Here is a 25,326-nt window from a genome sequence, read left to right as displayed (position 1 = left end):
CACCTCCAGTACTATGTTGAATAGGAGTGGTGAAAGTGGACACCCTTGTCTTGTTCCTGTCCTCAGAGGGATGGCTTTCAGTTTTTGTCCATTGAGTATGATGTTGGCTGTGGGTCTATCATATATGGCCTTTATTATGTTGAGGTACTATCCTTCTATACCTATTTTACTGAGGGTTTTTATCATAAATGGGTGTTGGATCTTGTCGAATGCTTTCTCTGCATCTATTGAGATGATCATGTGGTTTTTGTTTTTCATTTTGTTGATGTAGTGTATCACGTTGATTGACTTGCGGATGTTGAACCATCCCTGTGTCCCTGGTATAAATCCCACTTGATCATGGTGTATAATCTTTTTGATGTATTGCTGTAATCGGTTTGCCAAAATTTTGTTGAGGATTTTTGCATCTATGTTCATCAGTGATATCGGCCTGTAGTTCTCCTTCTTTGTGTTGTCCTTGTCAGGTTTGGGGATCAGGGTGATGTTGGCTTCATAGAATGTGTTAGGGAGTTCTCCATCTTTCTCAATTTTCTGGAACAGTTTGAGGAGAATAGGTATTAAGTCTTCTTTGAATGTTTGGTAGAATTCTCCAGAGAAGCTGTCTGGTCCTGGACTCTTATTTTTGGGGAGGTTTTTGATTACCGTTTCTATTTCCTTACTTGTGATTGGCCTATTCAGATTCTCCATTTCTTCCTGATTCAGTTTGGGGAGATTGTAGGAGTCTAGGAATTTGTCCATTTCTTCCAGGTTGTTCAATTTGTTGGCATATAGTTTTTCATAGTATTCTCTTATGATCTCTTGTATTTCATTGGTATCTGTTGTGATTTCTCCTCTGTCATTCCTAATTTTATTAATTTGCGATTTCTCTCTTCTTTTCTTGGTGAGTCTGGCTAGGGGTTTGTCAATTTTGTTAATTCTTTCGAAGAACCAACTCTTTGTTTCATTGATCCTTTCTATTGTCTTTTTTGTTTCAATATCGTTTATTTCTGCTCTTATTTTTATTATTTCCCTCCTTCTACTGACTCTGGGCTTTGTTTGTTCTTCTTTTTCTAGTTCTGTTAGGTGTCATTTGAGGTTGCTTATGTGAGCTTTTTCTTGTTTAGTGAGGTGGGCCTGTATTGCGATGAATTTCCCTCTTAGGACTGCTTTTGCTGCATCCCAAATGATTTGGTATGTCGTGTTCTCATTTTCATTAGTCTCCAGATAAAATTTGATTTCTTCTTTAATTTCTTCAATGATCCATTGTTTGTTGAGAAGCGTGTTGTTTAGTCTCCACATTTTTGCACCTTTCTCTGCTTTTTTCTTGTAGTTGATTTCTAGTTTAATAGCATTATGATCAGAAAAGATGCTTGATATTATTTCAGCTCTCTTGTATTTATTGATGTTTGCTTTGGTTCCCAAAATATGGTCAATCCTTGAGAATGTTCCATGTGCACTTGAGAAGAATGTGTAACCTGCTGTTTTTGGATGAAGTGTTCTATATATATCTATTAAGTCCATCTGGTCTAATTTTTCATTTAATTCTATTATTTCCTTGTTGATTTTCTGTCTGGATGTTCTGTCCATTGGTGTTAATGGTGTGTTGAGGTCCCCTACTATTATTGTATTGTTGTTGATGTCTTCTTTTAGTTCTATTAAGAGTTGCTTTACAAATTTTGGTGCTCCTGTGTTGGGTGCGTATATATTTATAAGTATTATGTCTTCTTGGTGGAGAGTCCCTTTTATCATTATATACTGTCCCTCTTTATCTTTCTTTATCTGTTTTGCTTTGAAATCTACCTTGTCTGATATTAGTATAGCGACACCTGCTTTCTTTTGTTCATTATTAGCTTGGAGTATTGTTCTCCATCCCTTCACTCTGAGTCTGTGTTTGTCTTTGGGGCTGAGGTGTGTTTCTTGGAGGCAGCATATTGTTGGATCTTGTTCTTTGATCCATCCTGCCACTCTGTGTCTTTTGATTGGGGAGTTCAATCCATTTACATTTAGAGTGATTATTGAGATGTGGGGGCCTACCACTACCATTTTGTGTCTTGTTTTCCGCTTTTCTTCAGTTTCCTTTGTTTCTCGTCCCATGGTTTAATCTGTTCTGATGTAGAGCTGCTACTCTCTGTTGTTGCCCTTCTACTTATCTCCTCTGCTCTTGGTTTTGTAGCCCCTTTCCTTTTTTGGATTTTTCAGGAATGAGGGTTTTCCTGAGCATTTCCTGAAGAGGAGGTTTTGTGGCAATGAACTCCCTTAATTTTTGTCTATCTGCGAAAGTTTTTATTTCTCCATTGTATTTGAAGAATATTTTCACTGGGTAGAGAATTCTTGGCTGTAGATTTTTGTCCTTCAGATTTTTGAATATATCATTCCACTCTCTTCTAGCCTGTAAAGTTTCTGCTGAGAAATCTGCTGATAGCCTGATGGGGGTTCCTTTGTAGGTTAGTTTCTTTTGCCTGGCTGTCCTTAGTATTTTCTCCTTGTCGTTGACTTTTGCTAGCTTCACTACTATATGGCGTGGAGTTGGTCTTCTTGCATTGATAAAGTTTGGAGATCTATTGGCTTCTGTCACCTGAAGATCCATCTCCCTCACCAGATTTGGGAAGTTCTCAGCCATTATTTCTTTGAATAGGCTTTCTGCCCCTTTCTCCTTCTCTTCTCCCTCTGGTATACCTATAATCCTTACGTTGCATCTCCTAATTGTGTCTGATAATTCTCTGAGAGTTTCTTCATTTCTTTTTAGTCTTGCTTCTCTCTCCTCCTCTGCCTGCAGCAATTCTATATTGCCATCTTCCAAATTGCTAATTCTTTCCTCCATATTATCGGCCCTACTGTTCAGAGCATCTAGATTTTTCTTACTCTCCTCTATTGTGTTCTTCATTTCCAATATTTCTGTTTGGTTCTTCTTTATTGTATCAAACTCTTTTGTGACATAGCTCCTGAACTCGTTGAGTCGACGGTCAAAGCTCTCTCATAACTCATTGAGAATTTTAATGATGGCTGTTTTAAAGTCATCATCATTTTCTTTGGGATTGATTTCTGTGTATTTGTTACTTTCTTTCTGTTCTGGAGATTTAATGTATTTTTTCATATTGCTTGATGTTGTTGATTTGTGCCTCCGCATGGAGATAGAGTTTAGTTGCTCCTTTCACTTGTTTCAGCTGCTGCGGTGGGGGAGCAGCTGTTTATACTGCACCAACCAGGAACCCTGTCCGCAGTTGCTAACTGGGCCTGGGCCCCTCCTCGTAGCCACAGTGTCCCTTTGGATTCCCTCCTCTGCTGTGGGGGCCGTCACAGGGGGGCTTCAGGCTGCTGGTGCCTACTGTTGCAGTCCACCTAGATGTGCTCTCTTCTTGGGGTCTGCAACGGTGTTATGGGCTTTTCCAGCGGCCAGGGGTGGGATCACTTATATTTGTCGCTCCGTTGCTGTCGGCGCCCACAAAATCTCACTTGTCCTCTATGGGTCGTAGGAGAGCTGTTGGCATCTTCTGCAGTCTGTGGTTAGTTCACCTAGCTATGCTGCTTTTGCCCTGGGGTCTTCCAGCTTTGTGGCTGGTGGCTGGGTGCCTTCTACTGGTGCTGTGCAGAGGCTTTCCCTAAGGCTGCTGTGAGCCTGTAGGGTTTCCCCCTAGGCTACGAAGCTGGGTCTCTGGAACTCCCCCCAGCCCCAGTCCTCTCCGAGATCTCCGGCTATCCCTAGACCCACGGGGCGGGCAACAGCAGCTGGGGGTCGCCCCGCCCTCTGGGATTCTCTCCGGGCCTCTCCCGGAGCCGTGAATGCTCGGCGTGGCCCCTCTGCTAATGGCAGACAGAGAGTTTTGTCTGCTGCCCGGGCGGAACTCCGGCGCTTCCCGTCCAGGTCGCAGAGCCGGCCTTTGAAACTTCCCCCAGACCCGGTCCTCTCCGAGATCTCCGGCTATCCCTAGTCCCACGGGGCGGGCAATGGCAGCTGGGGGTCACCCCGCCCTCTGGGATTCTCTCCGGGCCTCTCCCGGAGCCGTGAATGCTCGGCGTGGCCCCTCTGCTAATGGCAGACAGAGAGTTTTGTCTGCTGCCCGGGCGGAACTCCAGCGCTTCCTGTCCGGGTCGCAGAGCCGGCCTTTGAAACGTCCCCCAGCCCCGGTCCTCTCCGAGATCTCCGGCAATCCCTAGTCCCACGGGGCGGGCAACGGCAGCTGGGAGACCTCCGTACCCTCAGCGACTCTCTCTGGGACCCTCCGGGCGCCGCGAACACCCGGCAGGGACTCCCCGCCAATGGCGGGGAGAGACTCTTCCCGCGGGCTCAGGTGTGCAACTCCAAAGTTTCCCTCTGCGTTTAGGAGTAATTGCGGGGGGTTTAGGTAGGGTTCTGGTCACCTGTTTCCACCGCCGCTCCTCTGTTGTGTGCTCGCTCCTGCCCTAGATGTGTGTAGATCCTCTGGGGGCGTCCATTGGAAGAAAGCTCGTTTTTGTTTGTTTTTTAAAAGAATCCTTTATTACCAGGTCTCTCTTTTTTCTTCTTCTTCTTCTCCCCAAAGCCCCCAAGCACATAGTTGCATATTTCAGCTGTGAGTGCCTCTGGTAATGCTATTTGGGACACTGCCCCAGCACAGCCTGATGAGCAGTGCCATGTCCATGCCCAGGGTCTGAACAGGTGAAACCCTGGGCCGCTGAAGCGGAGTGTGCGAACTTAACCACTCAGCCATGGGGCAGACCCCAGAAAAGCCTTTTCTCATCCGGCAGGCCAGGTTAGGAGGATGATGTCTGCTAAATGGTCCTGCACAGCTTTCACTTTTCTTTTAAAGTCCTCATCAAGTTGTAAAGGGTTTTTAGTATCCATCTCTGCTGCCTAGTTCTCTGCTTCATGATGGTAGGGTGTATATCTCTTGTACTAAATACTGTAGCCCCAGGATCTAGCAGAGTACAAGGTTTAGAGCAGGTGTTAAATCAATGACTCAATAGTTGTTCTATTAAAAATTGAAAATCTGATATTTTAACAGGCCTTCTAACTTTAAAAAAAAAAATGTGGCCCAATAAATACCCTTTATTGTTATTATTTTTTGTGATAAAATACACATAAAATTTACCATCTTAACCTTTTTTTTTTTTGAGGAAGATTAGCCCTGAGCTAATTGCTGCCAGTCCTCCTCTTTTTGCTGAGGAAGACTGGCCCTGAGCTAACATCCATGCCCATCTTCCTCTACTTTATATGTGGGACGCCTACCACAGCATGGCTTGCCAAGCGGTGCCATGTCTGCACCCAGGATCCGAACCAGCGAAACCCTGGGCCACCGAAGCGGAGCGCGCAAACTTAACAACTCGGCCATGGGGCCAGCCTCATCTTAACCATTTTAAGCATACAGTTCAGTGGCATTAAGTACATTCACATTGTTGTGCTACCATCACCACCATCCATCTGCAGAACTCTTTTTCTCTTGCAAAACTGAAGCTCTGTACCCATTAAACAATAGCTCCCCATTTTTGCCTCCACCCAGCCCCTGGCAACCACCATTGTCTCTAAGAATTTGACTATAGTAGGTATCTCATATGGGTGGACTCATACAGTATTTGTCCTTTAAAGACCTTTTTACTTTTATCTTTCTGAATTAGCAAGCGACACAACTATGTGGTAGTGTGTGCTGGAGTGAGTCTTTGTTCATCTAATTTGAAGAGACATATGCTTATTCTTGGCTCATTTATATTTATAGAGTCAGAGAATAATAGAAGAGGGAGATATGTGGACAGATCATCTTCTTCAGGCTCCTAACTTTCAAGCCTCAAATATGAGGTTTGCTGTTAGACTAAAATGTAGGTGGTGCAGGAACGGTGGACCAAGTATTTCCTCCCCATCTGTCAACATATTGAATGTGAAAATCCAAGGTGATGTAATGAAGACAGCGTTTCCCCCAATATTACTTATTTTCACATCTCACACAGACTTCTGGCATAGTATTGGAGGGAAAGCACAGAATCAACCTAAGAAATGCAAATAAGAAATAAAAACAGAGTGAATGTGGCAGAGATCTTTGGGTGAATCTGGGGCGTGGTGAAAGGGCTGACTCTGGTCTGTTGGGTCTAACAAGGCCAGGCAAGTTACATGATTCCTGTCTATGCTTTGACTGGAAGGTACTTACCAAGAAAAATGTTGGTGGTTCAGAGAAGACAGAGAGGGCTTGCAAAAAGCCAGATCTATATACACAGCATCTCTTGACAGGCCAGTGAATTGACAACAGATAGCTAGTAAAGATGAGGCATTTGAGACCCATGTTCAGGTTAGCTATCTATACCACTCAAACTGCCCTCCCCTGTGGTACAGGGAGGTGGAGGGGGAGAGGGTGTGGTGTTTGGTGGTGGCTGAGCTCAGAGGGCTGGGGCTGGAATTAGGAGTCTCCTTTGGGGCTTTGAGCATCATCAGATTCTGGGGAGCACATGTAGCAAAGAGCTGAGTGAGATACCAGAGTCCAGTAAGCCAGTTTGAGAGGTCTGAAGGGGTGCAAAATTTGAAGGCGATCAGAGAGCATTACCTGAACCAAGCACTTGGAAGGTAAGGGATTATCAAGCAGCAGTTCAAGCATAAGTGGGCTGAGGTCTGGGGCTACAGCCAGGACGAGATGTTTTCTATGACCTTGGCCCATGTCGAGGATGACCTAGGCAAGTTTAAAGTCTAGGAAAATACAGTTATACACTTCCCGAATCGCTAAACAGGTCACATTTATTTTATGGTGTAGACTTGTCCACGGTGCCGTGTTACTATCTCCTTTCCCTGTAACCCACCCCTTCCATGTCTCAGATGTCAGCCAAAGCTTTGTGGCCAGCCTCACATCCCTGTTACAGATCACCACCCAGATGCCAAACAATGTACTGGTGTAATAGTTGTGGGGCGGAAGTGGCACTTCTAGCAAGTTCTCTACCCACAATGATTCTACCTGGAATTAGAAATGTGCATCCCACTTTGAGAGCCCTGCAGGTGTCTGAGAATCTTTGGGTCTTACGCAAAACCATTTTCATGTCTTCAATGTACATTTAGCTTTTATTTGTGCAAAAGTGGTAATGGGCCTCCATTTATTCTTTCAACTTCCTTTGACTATTGAAAGAAGTAGTTATAGAGTTTGCTGAGAATCTTTGCAGCCCAAGTGCAAGTAAAAATACATGTATCATGGATATTATATATATATATATATATAATATCCATGATAAGATGGCTTCAGAAATCAATAGACAAATTTATCTTAGCTTTTGCAACCTCAGGTCCCACTGCCAGACCAGGTGATGCTTTTCTTCTTGGATCATATGGTATGTGCTTCAGTCTGAATAACATTAAAAATATTTCTCTTAATGGGATGTGGTGGGGTTGTTTTCTTTTTTAATTTCAAATAACACCACTCCTTGAACTGGGAACAAACAATTCACTTGCAACTCGGCTCTGCATTTATTTGTAATTTTCACATAAATCAACTTATATGAAAATGTATTCATAATTTGAGCTTTCTCTATAGCGATAAAATGTTTCTGCTTCTGTGGTAGAAAATAGCTTATTATGCAAACAACATTGCCACTCTTACATTATGCATGGGATTTACCTGGAGAACATCACAAAAGCTTCAAAAAAAAAAAAAAAAAAGAAAGGTCGGGGGAGGGTATAGGGTGCTTCATTTACTGCACCATTTACCTAAAATAATTAGCTACAAATGAGCTAATATCTGTATTTAGCAACTTATTTAATAATGCTTTGGTTAATTCAGTGAAACAATGGAGGAGAAAGAAAAAATACAAGGGAGGTCTCCTGACAAATGGTGCCTTTCAGGATGTCAGCCCAGTGAAAAATGAGATCTGGTGGTTTCAAACTTAGGCCAGTGGTGGTGAGTAATTAATGGCCAACTCATTTGAACTTCTGTGCTTGATCTAATTTGGGATATTGAGAGTTCACACTGATTTGCCTTTAAAAAGAATGTCACTGTCAAATAAGGTGATTGTATAAGATTGATGTGGTGTGCTCTGACTTGGATGTATAGCACATTTCATATTTAGAGAGACAGCAGCAGCAAATGATGTTATTCCTAACCTGTGTGCGGTAGGACCACTGTATCTGGAGGCAAAGCTGGTGATCTTTCTACATCGAATTCAAGCAGGGATCACTTAGCTATAAATGGTTTGTAGTATTTATTTTTTTAATCACATAACAAATATGTTTTGAATGTCTTTTCACTGTGTTCTGGCCTTTGGATAAAACAATAATACAGTATGGTCTCTGCTCCTATGCTACCTCCATTGTAGTTGGGGAGGAGAGTGAGTAAGCAAAGAAGAAGTTGTACAAATAAATAAAATAATTGCAGTGAGTGATATGAAGGGAACATACAAGGAGCATGATTTAGGGAGTTATGGGGTGGTGCATCATCTTTAAGATATAGAGTATAATCTTTGACAAATATTTTAACCTCTCTAAATTTACTCTTTGTAAATTATATAGGCATATATGTACATATGTGAATTATCATTACTTTACACAGTTCTGTACAGCCCTACACAGTTGCCCATTCTAAGTCCACCATCTTGAATCACTGGTAGTAGTCCATTTGCTCCATCTGGGTGATCCCATTTCAAAGGACCAAATACCAAGAAGATCATTGTGTGATTGTGGCTTCCTAGCAGTTCATAGCTCTTCTTGGCAAGGGTTCTGACTGTTCTATTGTGCGTTCTCCAAAGGGTGGCTTTCTTTTCTTGGTCCTGCTATGGGATTTCTGCTGACCTTTGTTTAGGTCTGGATTTCAGACTCATCCCTGGAGAGATGAGTTGTAGAGCAAGATCCAGGACTGGAATCAGAAGCCTAGTGTTTCATTCCCAGCTTTGCCCCATGACAGGTGCTTGACTTTAGTCAACTTGTCTACTTTTCTGAACATCTACTCCTTATCATGTTTAAAAGTTGTATAACAATAATACCCTCTCTAATAATGTCTAACAAAAGCTTTCTAAGTTATTATTAAGTAAAATGAAAATTCCTATGTTATTTAAATAATTTCAGGCCATAGGAAAAAAATGGACAGTTTCTTAGTTCATTTTACAGAGCTAATGTAATCTGATAATTATATATTGATTTCGTTTGTAAGTATAGAGGCAAAGAGTCTAACTAAAACATTAGTTTACCAAATCTAGCCTGTATAAAATGAATAACACAATGACTAAGTAGGGTTTATTTTTGTAATGTAAAGGTGTTTTAATATCAGAAAATCTACATGATAATTCTTCAAATCAACAGACTAAAAGAGGAAAAAATCATGAGATTAAGTCATTAGATACTATAATTTTATAAAATTAAATAGCCATTCTTGAAAAAACTATAAGCAAAATAGGAATACTATAGGGAAATTTATTTAAATATGAAAAGACTATCAAATTCTTTTAGCAATTATAATAAGCAGCCCAATGATGAAGTTATTTTGTTTAAAGTTAGGAACAAAATAGGGCCCCCCTCCGTGACCACAATTATTTACGTTGATTTGGAGGTACTAGCTAATGCAACAAGATGAGAAAAGTAATAGGTATAAACATTAGAAGAGATAAAATTGCTGTATTAGGAGATGACATGACTGGATACTTAGCAAGTCCGTGAGACTAAAAAGAAATATCAGGGGGGCTGGCTGGTGGTGCAGCAGTTAAGTTCTCATGTTCCGAATCTCGGCAGCCTGGGGTTCCCCGTTTCGGATCCCGGGTGTGGACATGGCACCGCTTGGCTGGCCACGCTGTGGTAGGCGTCCCACATATAAAGTAGAGAAAAAGAAAACCAGAAAAATTAGGGGCCAACCTCCTGGCTGAGTGGTTAAGTTCACACACTCTGCTTTGGTGGCCCCGGGTTTTGCTGGTTCAGATCCTGGACACGGACATGGCTCCACTCATCAAGCCATGCTGAGGTGGTGTCCCACATGGCACAAACAGAGGCACTCACAACTAGAATATACAATTATGTACCGGGGCGCTTTGGGGAGAAGAAGGAAAAGAAAATGTTGGCAACAGATGTTAGCTCAGGTGCCAATCTTTTTTTTTTTGAGGAAGAGTAGCCCTGAGCTAACATCTGCTGCCAATCCTTCTCTTTTTGCTGAGGAAGACTGGCCCTGAGCTAACATCCATGCCCAGAATCTTCCTCTACTTTATATGTGGGACGCCTACCACAGCATGGCTTGCCAAGCGGTGCCGTGTCCACACCCGGGATCCAAAATGGCAAATCTGAGGCTGCCAAAGTGGAACGTGTGCACTTAACTGCTGTGCCACCAGGCCGGCCCCTCAGGTGCCAATCTTAAAAAAAAAATTAGATTTGATAAGAGCTATTGATAATGTGTTTAGATATTTGATAAATATACAAAATCTGTAATTTTTTTGTTTTACTAGTGTCAGCTAGAAATAGACTTTGAAAAAACATTCCATTTATAATAGCAACAAAAATTTAAAATATATAGGAATAATTTTATAAGATTTGTATCCCCTAAAAACACCCTAAAAAGTCTTATTGAATAAATGGAGGGACATGCAATCATCTATGTAGAAGACTTAAAACTGTAAAATTTTCATTTCTTTCAAAATTAGTAAACGTATTTGTAATTTCACTCAAAATCTCAATGGGATTTTATTTGAATAAAATAACAAAGTTCAAATGGAATGTTATCTTAAAATAGTTAAGAAAATAATAAAAAGAAGAAGAAGAAGACATACTCACCTTACTAGATATTAAAACTAACTTTAGAGCCACTGTAATCAAAATTGTTTAGTTTTGGCATCAAATCAGATAAATAGATCAGTGAAACAGGGTAGAAACTCCAGAAAAAGTTGCAGCTGTCTATGAGACCTTACCATATATCAAACTTGGCATTGCAACCTATTAAAAGGGTTGTTTATTTAATACATGATGCTGGAAAAATTGGCTACACGTGTGGGAGAAAACAAAATTTATAATCCTTACCTTGTCATACAAAAAATAAAGTCCAAATGGATTAAAGAAAGTATTATGTCAATATCTATTAAAATGAATAATGTCTTTAAGCTCTGACCTTGCAAAGTGTGTGGGATTCCAGCCAATAGAAATAAAGCACCAGTGTGTAGAGACATGTATACTAATATTTATTACAGCATTGCTTTTATTGGCAAACAAACAAGAAAACTGGAAACAACCTTACTTTCCATCAACAGAGCTATTGAATAAGAAGATCCATACATTGGAATTTTATGCAGTCATTTAAGAGACTGAATTCCATCTGTTTATTGGCTTGGAGGGATATCCATAATGTAGTTAAAGGGAAGAAAGCAAACTGCAAAATTATGTGAAGAGTATACTCCAACTTTATTTATATATTTTTTAAAGGTTTTATTTTTCCTTTGTCTCCTGCATAGTTGTGTATTTTTAGTTGTGGGTCCTTCTAGTTGTAGCATGCAGGACACCACCTCAGCATGGCTTAATGAGTGGTGCCATGTCCACGCCCAGGATCTAAACTTGCGAAACCCTGGGCCGCTGAGGCACAGTGTGCAAACTTAACCACTCGGCCACAGGGCCGGCCCCTAATCCAATTTTAATATCTATATTTTATATACATAGAGAAAGGTTTGAGAGTATACAGCTGGCTGTTAATTTTGGCTTTCTCTGGGAAGAGGGTGAGAATGGAGGGAAATGAAGAGGGAGATGCATAACTTTTTCTTTATGCTTTGTTAGATTGTATCACTTGTTACAATGAGCACATGTTCCTTTCAAAATTAAGAAAAAAATCATTAAAAATGTTAAAATGACCAAATGAGATAGTAGACACACATTGCCTTGTCTGCTTGGCATTATGTCTTGCCTCTGCCTAATTTTTATTTTTTTTACCCAAGAATTGAAAGTCAGCTTATTGAGAATGGGCCAATTCTCTATTAGATAATATTTTTCCAAATATACTCCAGGAAGTAAGACTTCCCAAAGCGTCCTGAAAGCCCAGATGCTTAACTCCCAAGTACTTCCCTTTAGACTCAAATTACCAACGTTCCCCCCCACACACACAGAAAAAAGTTGGACAGTAAGAACAACTTATAAAGTTTAGATTAAAAAGCCTTTGGGGGCCCAGCTTGGTGGCACAGCGGTTAAGTGCACACATTCCAATTCGGCGGCCCCGGGTTTGCTGGTTTGGATCCCAGGTGCGGACATAGCACTGCTTGGCAAGCCATGCTGTGGTAGGCATCCCACATATAAAGTAGAGGAAGATGGGCACAGCTCTTAGCTCAGGGCCAGTCTTCCTCAGCAAAAAGAGGAGGATTGGCAGTAGTTAGCTCAGGGCTAATCTTCCTCAAAAATAAAAAGCCCTTTGGCTGGGAAATGATGTGTGGTCAGTCTCCAAAAGGAAGAGGCCTACGGCCTGTGAAGTTCCTAAAAGACACTGGTCTCAGAGCTAGTGATGCAAGGCTCCAACTCTCATATCTGACTTAGAATATGGTGCTCTTTCTAGTGCCCCACACTGCCTCTCAGTGTGGGCAAAGGGCACTAAACCTATTCCAAATGTAAATGTGTTTTTCTCCCACCAATTTAGAAGACCTTTGAGGATTTTACAGGCTATTATACTGAACCGTGAATATCATACAGCCCTGAAAATGTTCTGCTGTTTTGAACTCTTTGGTTTTCGAGATGCTGAAATTTTCATAGGCTGGCCATGACCATTTCCTGCCAGACCTGGCATGAGGCCTAAAGTCAAACAGATGTGAACTTCCAGTTGTCTCGTTTTACGTTTCACTGCTGTCCCAGCAAAAATTAGAAATGACTTGCAGTCAAGTGAGAACTGGGAGCCTCTTGGTCAGATGCCACCATGCCCTAGGTGTCTGATGTGGGGCAGGTTATTTAGGAGAGGTAAGCTGACAGAATGGACAAAAGCACACGCTCGGGAATTAGAGAGCATAGTAGCCCAGGCTTTTGTGTGTATGTGTTTTCTAGGCAGAGAATTGCCCCGATACTGATCACAAGCACTTTCTGATGTTAGCCCCCTGTGAACAAATGCCAACAATTGACTGACTGGCTGAGCTGGATGAGTGTCCCAGAGGATAAGTCACTGGCAGCTGTTCTTGGTGTATCTTCAAGCAGAGTTACTTGTGAGAGAGGAAATAAAATTGGAGCAAGAGAACAGCTTGGCTTCATTCCTTAGGTAGTGGGAAAGGGTTGTGACTGGAACTCATCTGTCTGTATCCTGATGTTAAGAGTAGCTCAGATGTAAATTTCAAATTAAATAAGAAAGTCTAAGAGAATTAATTATGAGCTCAGTGCTCAATGAACAAAATAAAAATGATTTCAGCCAAGGGAGTTAATTTTACTCTTGGGATGAGTTCATATTTTTCCTCTTTAAGCAGGAATTCAGTCTTGAGGGTCAAATATTGACATTTACAAGATGACTTCTTATGCTCTGTAGCAATGAGAATGAATAACTGTAAGTACACGCAACATTATGAACGAATCTCACAAACATAATGTTAAGCACAAGAAGCCAGACACAAAGAGTACACTCTATGATTCCATTTACATAAAGCTCAGAGACAGGCAAAACTCTTCAGTGGTGTTAGATGTTTGGAAGTGGTTGCCCCTGGGGGCAGGAATGACAGGAAGGAGTGTGAGGGGGGTGCTGGTCATGCTCAGTTTGTTGATCTAGGTGCTGAGTTACATGAGCGTGTTCAGTTTTTGAAAATTTCGTTGACCTGTATATTTATGATAAGCATACTTGTGTACATGTCAATAAAAAATAAATCAATTTCTTGTGCCTTTCTTACCTGGCCTTCCTTTAATTTCCTATTTAGTGTCCTTGGTAGATGGCAACAGTTCTTCCGTCTCCATCCCACTCCCATCCTATGGGTAAATCTTTAATAAGGGTTACGATTGATTAGCATTAAACTGTTTTGGGTCCTTGACTATGTAGAATGAGTTCACTTATTATAGTCTTTTCCACCTGGTATTTTACTGAGGGGGCAACCTAATAGAGAGAACAGGTGCAGACAGCTTGAATAAATGTTAGGCATGAGGAAAATAAGGTCCATTAACCTTGCGCAATGAAGTGTGCTATAATTGTAAGTAGAAAGGTAACTCTCCCCTGTTCACAAATTTGCTTAGGGCCTGATCATCTAGCTAAGCTTTTAATCTCTGTCCTGGGTAGTTTGTTCATTTATTCTGTCTCGAGGCGGGACATTGATTGGGAAACCCCTAGACATCTTTTCTGGCCTTTTAATATCAGATAATTAAGTCAATCAGAGGCAATATTGATGAATGGTGAAGCTGTAGAACCTTTCAATGATGGTTAGGAGATGAGGACAACCCTCTCATAAAAGTAAGACCTCCAGCATCCTGGGGCTGTGAGGAGACCAATTTTTCTGTGAGTGGTCCCACGCAGGGATCACATAGGAATGAATGAAGGTGGTAATGAAGTCTGGTTGGCCTCTAGGTCGGGACATCTTGCCTTCAGCTCAGTAGTGTCTCTTTACCTTGTAACCCAGCCCCTTCCTCCTCAGTCCACCCAAGTCACCCATGGCTTCACTCACCTTTGGTTTGTTTGCAACTCTGGTTTTTCACGCCTACTTCTGTTATGATCTCCCCAGAAGACCCACCCCCTGCACTGAATCATCTTTTGCCACTGAATTGTGTCCCCAGGCATCATTTTGAATCACTGTCCTCTGTGGGAGATGGCTGTCCATCCATGGCACTGACCTAACATTATCCTCATCTCCTTTCTCTAGGAGGACTCCACCCCAGCTGACGTTGGAATGTTTTCTCACCGGGGCTTGAACTGCCCCCTTCCTCATGTATCAGTGGCTCTTAACTGGTACTAAACAGACAAAAAGAAGGAGGTGGAGGGGGAAGAAGAAGGAGAAACTCTGATAAAAGGTATTAGTCTTTCTTTAGGGTGCTTTAGCTCAAATGTTATTTTCTTAGAGGCACATTCTCTAACCTCCCTTTCTAAAGTGACCCCATCATTTTCTATCATATTACTCTCTTTTATTTTCTTCATTACTACTGAAATTATCTTGTTTATTTGTTTAGTACTTGTTTGCTGTCTGATTCTACTCCTCTATGGCTGTGATCTGTAGAGAGACCCTTACCTGTATTGTTCACTGTGATATCCTAATGTGAACAGGGCTTGGCACTGTGGTAGGACTTAACTAATAGTTTTTGAATGAATGTGTGAAAGAATGAATCATTAAAAACACTCTAAAACTTAAAGTTTGAGTGATTCCATGGTCTAGCTTCTGGTTCCTGACCCTGGAGAGGAGTGTGGCTTTCAGTTACAGAGTTGAGAAGGCAGGCAAAGTTAATTCTGAGTTAAGCTTTAGGATTTGACTCCCCAGGGAGACCTAGAAATGGCTAAGATCTTACATTAATATGTAACCAAAATTTAAACTCATATTTCAGCAACAAGGAATAGTAAATAATACATTGCTGCATGAAGATTTGCTTAGTTTATTTACTTACATTATTTATAGGTTATGTTGGGAATAGACTTGGCCTGTTCTGCTTTGTTCAGAGTAACATTCCATAAATATAACAGCAAGCAATAAAATAGCATTGATTCAGAAGTGAGCTCATAGCTTCATATAACATCAAACATAAAAGCTGTGTTACAATGATAAATACTAAATCTTTAAAATATCTTTAAAATATCATTGGCTTTTTACTGTCATTACTTATGCAGTGTGTATTTCAGATTTTCATATTCAGTATTATACTTTTTACGTGTGAATTATGTCCTGAAGCTTTTGGTGCAGTCTGTACAAAACAGGCATGTTGAAATTTTGGATGGGTAGCAGAAGAACTTGATTCTGGATCAAAAGACCATCTTAAATTGTCCAGGAAAATCTTAGGAAGAGAACAAATGGCAATAAAATATATCAGCCTTTTCTTCCCCCTGTGAGTGTGAAGTTCAAGCAATTCAGGCTAAAAAGTGAGAGATTAACAAAAAAGTATTTCATTCTTCCTATGGTAGGAAATGTCCTTGTTTTCCTATTTGGCATGTCCTAGAGTTTTCTCAAGACTCTGGAGTCTCCTCGTGGTTTCATACTGATCTGATGGAATCCAAGATGGTGCTTTGCAGAAGTTGGAAGATGGGTAGTAGTGGTATTAGGATCTGGATGGTGGAGTCGGGTAGATCTGGGCTCAGGTTCTGGCTCTGCTGTTTACAAGTTGTATGTCCTTGGGCAACTGACTTAACTGTTTGAGCATCAATTTTCTGTACAGTAGAGATAATACAATATACCTAATAATGTAGCAAGTATCCAATAAGATAATGTTTATAGAACACAGTGCTTGACACATACTGAGGGTCCATAAATCTGTCACCTTGCCAATGTGCTGATGAAGAGGAGATGAAGGTATCATGGCTGTGTAACCAAAACAGAGTTAGCAAATTACCTGATATTTATGATAGAAATAAATTATATGAAATGGTTATAATGATATATTGAAACTTCACCTTAACACTATTTGGCATAAGTCTTGTCTGTCTTGGACCCTTTTCACGGGAATTTTTAACTGGTGTAACAAAAAGACCTGTCATAAAGTGGATTTATGCAAATCTATTTCCATGGCAAGGCCTGAGGGCAGTGTGAGTATATTTTAAAGACACAATCTGTGATATAGCTGAGTGTGAGGGTTGGATAATTCTTTTATTTTTTATGCCCTTATGAAGGCACAGTTGTGGGGTTTTTTTGTTTGTTTTTGTTTTTGAGGAAGATTAGCCCTGAGCTAACTACTGCCAATCCTCCTCTTTTTTTTTTTTTTGCTGAGGAAGACTGACCTTGAGCTAACATCCATGCCCATCTTCCTCTACTTTATACGTGGGACGCCTACCACAGCATGGCTTGCCAAGCGATGCTGTGTCCACAGCCGGCATCCGAACCAGCGAACCCCTGGCCTCTGAAGCGGAATGTGTGCACTTAACTGCTGCACCACTGGGCCAGCCCCACAGTTGTGTTTTTAATATAGTGATAGACTGAAACAGGGATGGAGAAGATGGACGGAAGCAAGCCCAGGGAGAACTAGAAAGTGAGGAGGGCTGACAAATGGCCCCAAAGTGGAACCAGTCAAAGAAAGCCTCAGTTTATGGGCCACCACCTTCTACCCAGCACATCCGTAGGTCTGTTTTTGACATGCAGGTTGGAAAGCAGTCACTCAGACAGTTAGATCCCCATGTGAGGTGACCTAAATTACAGCCTTGGTACATTGAGACACGGGGGATTTGTTACAAAATTATTTTCTATCTTTTACAGCATCCTCAAGACTTATTTAATCCTCTCTCGAAGTTTGAAGAACACATAAGAATTATAGTATCTTGTAGGGAGTATCTTTTTTAAAAATTTCATCTTAATTTGAAAAGCTTCATATCTACTGAAAAGTTGCAGGAGTGATATAATGAGTTGTCATGTATCTTCACCTAGATCAACCTGTTGTTGCTATTTTGTCACATTTGCTCTATGTAGGCCTATCTATGATATGACATATGATATGTAATATACTTATTTGTTTTTTGCTGAACCCTTACAGAGATCATGACAATATCAGTGAGTATTTCCTAAGAACATTAAGTGCATCAACATCATAAAGTTATCAAATCTAGGAAATTTCGTGTTGATACAAGGCTGTTATGTGATATACGGTCCATATTAAAATTTTTCCAATTGTCATGAAAGTGTCTTTTCTAGTGACTGTTTTTTTTACTCCAGGATCACTCATTGCTTTGACATGGCATGTTTCTTTAGCCTCCTTTAATCTGCAACCATTCCTCGGTCTTCGTTTGTATTCCCTGAAACTGACATTTTTGAAGAGTACCAGCCCCTTATTTTGTAAGATGTCCCCCAGTTTGGGTTTGTCTGATTGCTTCCTTATGACCTATTTCAAGTTACGCATTTTTGTCAGGAATACCAGTGAAGTGATGTTGTGTCCTCAGTGCCTCAGCACAGGCGATACACAATGCCAGTTTGAAAATTTTCATCAGCATTAAAATGTATGTTTAATAATTTGACTTCTTATTTGTTAAAATGAAGACTCTGGAGTATTAGTTGGAACCATCTCCTTGAAACTCTTACGTGAAACATTAGAGCCATGAGACTTGCCAGTGTTTCTTGGAAAAATGGTTATAGATTCATCTTTTAGTCTTTATCGCTAGATAGAATAGTGCTGATGCGTTCGAATGTTTAAATATCTTAGGGGCTTCTCTAAGCTGCCTTATCAGGAGGGTTCAAGTGTATTGGAAGTCTGAGGGTACTAATTAATCACCCTTCCCCTTCTGCAGGTTCTTAACCAATTGAGAGTGCACGCAGTGAAAGGCTGATCAGCTTTATTACTAGTAAAGCTGAAGGATGTGGCAAGGCCTTCCACCTCCCTCTCCAGAGGAGAACCTCTGAAAATTTCCCAGTCTTCACCTAATCATTCTCAGTCCACAGTGGAAAGGTCAAGACCTGGCCAGCTCTGCCAGAAACAGTCCCAATTTATCTGTTTACTAATTGAGAGAGGAAACAGCTATCCATCTGGTTTGAGCACATGTGGACCTGAGAGGCCAATTGCAGATCAGATGGGGTGGGGCAAAGCTGGCCGCCGCTCCCTGGAATGGCCCTTGTTCCTGGATAATATGGTCATGACTGTCCTGCTCTTTCCAGTCTCATCCTCTCCTATGGAGAAGAGCCAGAGACAGAGGAGAGAAAGGGCAGTGTTCTCCCCAACCGTGCCCTAGAGGACCAGAGATGAAGTCTTGTCTGTGGTTTAGGGCGAGAACAGAGGGATGGAAGGGAAATGCTCTTCCTATAACATTGCCCACCTTTATTTCTTGGGTGGCACCAAGTGGGTTGGAAAACGTGAGGTCTACTTGCAAAGTGAAATCACATCTTTCTAATTAATGCTGCAGATTACTGGGGATGTCAGCTTTTCTTTACAATTTTGGGAAACCCATTGAGAGAGAGAAACATTTGTCAGCTTTGTCAACCTAGTTAGACTGTTACTAAGACAGTCCCTCCTGCACTGTTTTTCTTTTTTTTTCTTTTTTTAACAAATAGTACATTCAAGTGGTTAAAAGTTTGAAAGTTTCAAAATTTAAAAAAATCTTTTTTTGCCTTTTCCCTCTACTGTTCAGTTCTCTTTACTGGAGGCACCAAGATTATCTGTTTCTTGCCCTGTACTGTTTTAAAAATCTGTTCTCAAGTGTCTGTGGCCCAAGCATTCACCTTTCAGACAAGTCATAATCACCTGGAGCCTCCTCACTGTTCCATCCCTCCTGTCTGTCTCAGTCCCCCTCTTTTGATATCAATGCCAGGTCCTGGAGAGGGGTCAGTCCCAGATAGGGGGACGATTCTAGGCATATGTGCCTGCATATTTATGTGCCTTCATTTCAAAGTCAAATATAAATGTTTTAAGAATTGCTCATTTAGCCAGTAAATCCATCATGTATTTATTATTTACTAATCATGTGCCATGGATGTCACAAAAAAGTACAAAGAATGGTCTCCTAAATGCAGAAAGCTTTAGAGTTTAGTTGGGGAGGCAAAACTGATACAGCCATTTGAAAACAACTTCTAAGCTGTGTGACCTCGACGGTGCGTCCTGAGGTTGTCCAGAGAGGAGCAAGGGTCGTGTGGACTGGGGCTCTGGGGAGAGCTTCATGGAGGAGAAAGGATTTGAACGGGGCTTTGAGGGGCGAGTGTGCTCGGTGGGTGCTGCGAAGTGAGGGCTTTAGAGGCAGACCTGGTTGTGTCACGGCAGCCTCCTTGCTGTCCTTCCACCATGCCAGGCTCGTTCCTGACTTAGGGCCCTCCTGTTCCCTCTGCCTGGAGCGCTGGCCCCTAACCTGTTGAGCTGATTCCTCACCTCTAAGTCACTGCTCTAATGTCACCTGCCCAATGAGACCTGCCCTCACCACCCTGTTTAAAACCAGAATCCACCTCTGTGCTCCAAATGCCAGTTGTTCTGCTCGAGTTTTTCCATACCTTTTACTAGTTTCTAGGACCTTCCGTCATTTGATGTTTTAAATTATGTTAGTTGTTTATTTTCTGTTTTCCCCACTGGAAGGTAAGTTCTGGAAGGGCAGAGATTTTTGTCTATTTGCTTCCCTGGAGTAGCCTTAGCACTTAGACACTGGCCCATGGTAGGAAATCAGTAAATGGTTGTTGAATGCATGAATGAATGAAGCCATCCCTTCCTTTCCCCTAGACAGAAATTGGGGAAAGAGAGGGTCCATGGAACAAAATTAATCGGGTCACCCCTATGAGCTCAAGACTTCTCTTTGCATTTCTAAGGGAACAGCAATTGAAAGTGTATGGCTCAGAGCTGGGCCTCTTTCTTATTTTCTGCAGGCCTGAAGATACACAATTTGGAAGTAGGAAATGAAGGAAAGAAACTAAACATTGTTCTGCATATTAATGTGACACACTGACTCTGTGGAGAGAACGGCACCTTGAAATTTATGAGCAGTTAGGAAATGATTTCTCCTCATCTCTCCACGTTTGGATGGTGCTGATGAAGTGCTTTCCCTCCCTCGGTCAGCTGGTCCAGCCCCTCTGCCTTAAGTCCGCCTGTATATGCTGATGAAACCCACGTTTACGGCTTTTAGCCTGACATCTCCCCTTGCAGATCTTGTCTAAATTGTCCCCCCTCCCCCTCTCCTGCCCCTGGACTTAACCATCTCTGTAACTGGCATCATCACATACGTAGTGGCTCAGGTCCCAAAGACTCCCAGTAGTCCTTGATTCCTCTTTTTTCCTCCGTCCTCCTATCTCATTCCCTGGCAAGTCCTGAGAGTTCTTCCCCAAAATATATTCTATCCCCACACTGTTCACTGTCCATCTTCCCCACCATCATCCTAGTCCAAGTCCTCATCATCTCCCCTCTGGACCGCTGCCTGAGACTCCAACTCCTCTTCCTGCTTCCTCCCTTGTCCGCCACAATCTATTCTCAGAGATCAGCCTGAGGGAATCCGGACAGGCCACCCTCCTGCTTAAACCTCTTTAATGTCTTTCCATTGCCCTTAAATGAAATCTAAACTCCTTACCATTGCCAGGTCTCCACCTGGTCTGGCTCTCACCTGCTTCTCATCACCGATCACACTCCTCCTGTCTCATGATGTTGGTCTCATTTTCCTTCTTTGAATACATGGAGCTCGTTCCTACTTCGGAGCTTTTACACTTGATTTTCCCTTTGTCTGGAAGGCTCTGCCCCAGACTGCTGAACTCTCTTCCTTAGTCAGATTACCTACTTACAGAGCCCTTCCTGACCCTTGTATAATGCCTTGCCACCACAAGTCTATCTCCTTTTACAATATTGTAGGTTTTATAAGGGATATCAGGAATCATTTTGATTATATGTCTATTTTCCAGCATCAGTGAGGTCCCAGCAGAAAACATCCCTCTCAAATGGGATAATTGAAGACAGCTTAGTAAAGGGACCATTTACAAAGATTTAGGCAGGTAAAGGGAAACCAACAAAGGAATGGTCGTGTGCCTGGTAGCAACAACAGGGAACTGTTACCACCCCAAGGCCTGAATGGGGCAGAAGCAGGGAACAGTTACTTGAACCTGGAGAGAATAGCTATAGTTTACAGGAGAGGCCATCTGGTAGGACTGTGGCCCAGAAGAGAGAGTGTCAGTGCAGAATAAACCTCAAACCTCACTTTCCTGCTTCTATCCTGTCTTCTGTTAGTGCTCCTCATTGGCCTAACCCAACCAAAGCCAAAGCGCAAGGTGCTAACTGATGCAGTCCATAAAGGTAAGTCTCCAAGGCAAGAGTAGGCTTGGAAAGAGTAGAGAGAGAATCTTGTGGGACAAACAGAAGATATCCAGCACACACCTCTGCTAGAATGCAAGCTTTGTGAGAGGAACAACTGTCCCCAAAGATCTTGGCACACATCGGTACCCAAGACATATTTGTAGAATGAATGGATGAGAATTCTTTGTCTTTGGGGGATATGTCTGTTTAGCCCAACAATTATTAGCTATAAAATTGGGAGAATAAATAGATGTGCCTTCAGTGCACACTGATAGGAGTGGGAGGTCCTAGTGGACTCCGTTTGGCAGGTATGTGCCCTCCCTATGCTGGGCAGTGCTGCCCCTCCTAATCCTCCTACTGAAGCCCTGGTCAAGGGGCTGCTGTACGCTTGACTACTCAGACCTGGAGAAATATGCCTTGGATTGAGGTGTGGGAGGGGATTGATTTGGCGCTGAGGCCAGTTTCCAAGAGGAGAGGCTGGGGTTTCCCAAAAGATGGGTTGAGATTCAAGAGGAGGAAGCAGCAAGGAGGTACTTTAATAGGAATGTGCAAACCTGAGGCTAGGGGTTCCCTGGAAAGATTTAACTTATGTTACCCTCTGGACATGTTACCTGAAACAGCTTAGCTGCCTGTTATGCAATCTGTTTCCTTCAAATTGGAAGAGAAGGGATTAACATTGAAACCATTTTTCTTAAGGAAGATATGCCAAGGACCACTATGTATGTGCTTGTATTAAGGAACAATAAATAATATATGCAGATTTGTTATTAGGAATTCTCCTCTCTTGATGCCTCCCGATTTTTTAATGAGAGACTTGTTCTTTTTTTTAAGGTCCAAAGGGATTTCACCTGGTTAAGGTCTAAATGGAACTTTGTCATGGGCAGAGGCCTGATGGCATTAGGCCTCAGGGAAAGAGACGTTCATTGTGGGCCTCTCAGTTTTTGCCTAGGGACAGCTTAGGGGCGAGAGAGATTGAAGAAGAGAGAGGGAGAGAGATTGAGATTGAGAAAAGGAGAGGGAAAGGTAGATGGAACAACCTTTTCAGGAAGGGGAGATAAATTTTAAATACCTTATTTGTGCCATTTCACATGTATAGCTTCGTTTATTCCTTAGACAGTCTTATGTCAGCAGTATTGTTTCCTTTGTACAGAAATGTAAACAGATTAACCAAGAGATTAAGTAAATTGTCCAAAGTCACATAGCTAAGGAAGTAGTAGAAACAGTCCCTTGCCTTTAGTGGTCTGCCTCTCAAGCCCCTTCTTCCCACGGCTAGGAAGAATTAGAATGAAAGGTTGCTGGGAACTCAGTTGTGATGTGGAAGAGTTTGCCTTTTCTTCCTCTTTGCCGTGGCTTTTTTCTGCCACAGCAGACTCTGCTCTGAAACAGCTTCCAGGTGAGCATGAAGGATGGATGGGCCACTGAGCCCAAAAAGGATGGGAGGGAGGGAATTGGTACATTTGTGTTTCACGCTATTTCCAATATAGAGAACACAAAGTCTGTTTTGGTTTAAGAAAGATCTTCCTTAAGAAAAGTCTCTTTTTTTAAGGAAGACAGATAGTGTGAAAAATACCTTTCTAATCTAGTAATGTCGACAATGATTAGGAAGCAGTATGGATAATGCACTGGTGGGTAATCAAGAGTGAATATTGCATAAGTCAGTGTAATGATCATTATTTCTTCAAGAAGGAAAGAGGAGAGAACTTCCTTAGAGAAGATGGGAATATTGGCTCAAAGGATTCTCCTCATTGCACAATATTTTTGCAGTTAGAGAACACCCTTTGTGTAAAGGAAATTTGGGGTTGGGGAAGGAGAGAAATATACTAACCCAAGACCTTTTTCTTTTTTCTGTTGTGAGGAAAATTGGCCCTGAGCTAACATCTATTGCCAATTTTCCTCTTTTTGCTTGAGAAATATTGTCACTGAGCTAACATCTGTGCCAATCTTCCTCTATTTTATGTGGCATGCTGATACAGTGTGGCTTGACGAGTGGTGCTAGGTCCGTGCTCAGGATCCCAACCTGCAAACTTCCAGCTGCTGGAATGGAGCACACAAACTTGACCACTATGCCACTGGCCAGCCCCCCATGACTTTCTTGTATTAATGGGTAAAAATAAGAAAGAAAATGTGAGAGGAATAATTGTTGGGAGAAAGGTTTGTGCAGGAAGAAACACAAAGCCATTCTAAGCTGTATCTGGGCTATATATCACATTGAGGATGTATTTACCATTAGACTGACTATGTCTACAAAGCATGAGGCAAGGCAAGCCAAGCATCTATCATAACAATTTTGTCCCATGCTCAATCACGTTGTCTTTGAGGTCTAGAGAAGATTCCACTGCCCTGGTAGCAAGCTAAACCAACACTATGTACTTACTAGTTGTGGTAGACATTGCTAATGTCCACTGATATTTCCAGTTCTCCCCTCCTCAGACATATGGAAGACTTATGTTTTCTTGCCCCTCCATTAGTTGGGTGGAAGCATGTAACTAGTTCTAGCCAATAGGCTAGGAATAAAAATGACATTTGCCACTTGTGGGGGAAGCATTCAAATGCTGGTGTGTTATTTTCCATTTTCTTTCTACCGTGGTGAACTAAGAAGTGTCATATTGAGATGGAAGTGCCTAAGATTGAAACCTGGAATGGTGAGCCACTATATGAGGACAAATGTCCTGAAGAGCCATCTGGACTTGCAATGGATTTAGTGTGAATAAGAAGTAAACTTCTGTTGTATTAATACCATGAGATTTTTGGTGATGTTTATTACCACAGCCTAACCTAACCAATCCTAGCTAACATACTAGTGAGTGGATATATGCACATAGAGAGAAGTCAAGAAGAATGTCCAAAACAGGCCATTGGATCTGGTTCTAATTTTATCTTCCAATTCAGACAAATAACATAGAAGATAGGGATTCAGGGATAACTTCTCTTCTTTGCATTTTGCCACCAGCTACTCAACTGGGGCACCAGTAACCTTGACTCTTAGGGCCACCTCTTGTGCTTGCTTCTCTGGTGGCCATTGATCACACCCAAACCCATTCCCCTTTGTTCTAACCCCCCTTACCCAAAGTCTGGCAACTTCTCCTCCATGGCCTTTGGTGTGCATTTCAGTCCTTCCATTTTGTTCTGAGGACAGGGCAGGAGGTACTTAGGATTCTTGTGTAAGGATCATCTTTAGGACAGTCAGAATTTTCCCCTCTCAAGACACCTCCTCTCAGCAGGGATTCTAAGAGTTATGAGACTGAAAGAATCCAGTATTCTGGATTGTCTGTACATTGGTCTGTCCCGTGTCTCAGGAAGAGGTGTTGTATGTATGAGGAGAAGTAGCAAGAAGAGGGAAACTGACTGCCTTTCTCACCACACTAAGAGTCAGGAAAATGAGACTCCTCTGTGCCAGGATTCTGTGGATGCCAATGATGATGACGCCTGACTTTTTATTTATGCAGTCTTTTTTCATTTCTGCCTAACATGAATGTGGTGTCAAGAGAACTAATAATGACTGCTCTTCAAGGGGCATGTGACCTGGTATTTATATATTACCTGCCCACTTCATAAAGTGCTAATGAATGTTTGCAAAGCTCTTTGAAATCCTCTGGTGAAAGGTGCAACGTTAAGTGAAAAATATTATTATTTTATTATTA

The 25,326-nt window shown here is 41.8% G+C and overlaps 1 long non-coding RNA gene across 12 annotated transcripts in view; it reads left to right on the top strand.

Annotated features, from left to right (window-relative positions):
• LOC102150863 (uncharacterized) overlaps positions 1-25,326 on the top strand; it is a 152,187-nt gene that overhangs the window by 51,127 nt on the left and 75,734 nt on the right. For all 12 annotated transcript variants that reach the window (XR_011437606.1, XR_011437602.1, XR_011437605.1 and 9 more), the window contains exon 2: positions 14,680-14,827. This is a non-coding gene — a long non-coding RNA (uncharacterized lncRNA). The remainder of the gene's footprint in view (positions 1-14,679; positions 14,828-25,326) is intronic.

The sequence above is a fragment of the Equus caballus genome, chromosome 3, assembly GCF_041296265.1.
Source record: "Equus caballus isolate H_3958 breed thoroughbred chromosome 3, TB-T2T, whole genome shotgun sequence".
NCBI classification, from domain to species: domain Eukaryota; kingdom Metazoa; phylum Chordata; class Mammalia; order Perissodactyla; family Equidae; genus Equus; species Equus caballus.
The sequence above is the reverse complement of the archived record's forward strand: the minus strand, read 5'-3'. Positions and strand labels throughout refer to the sequence as shown.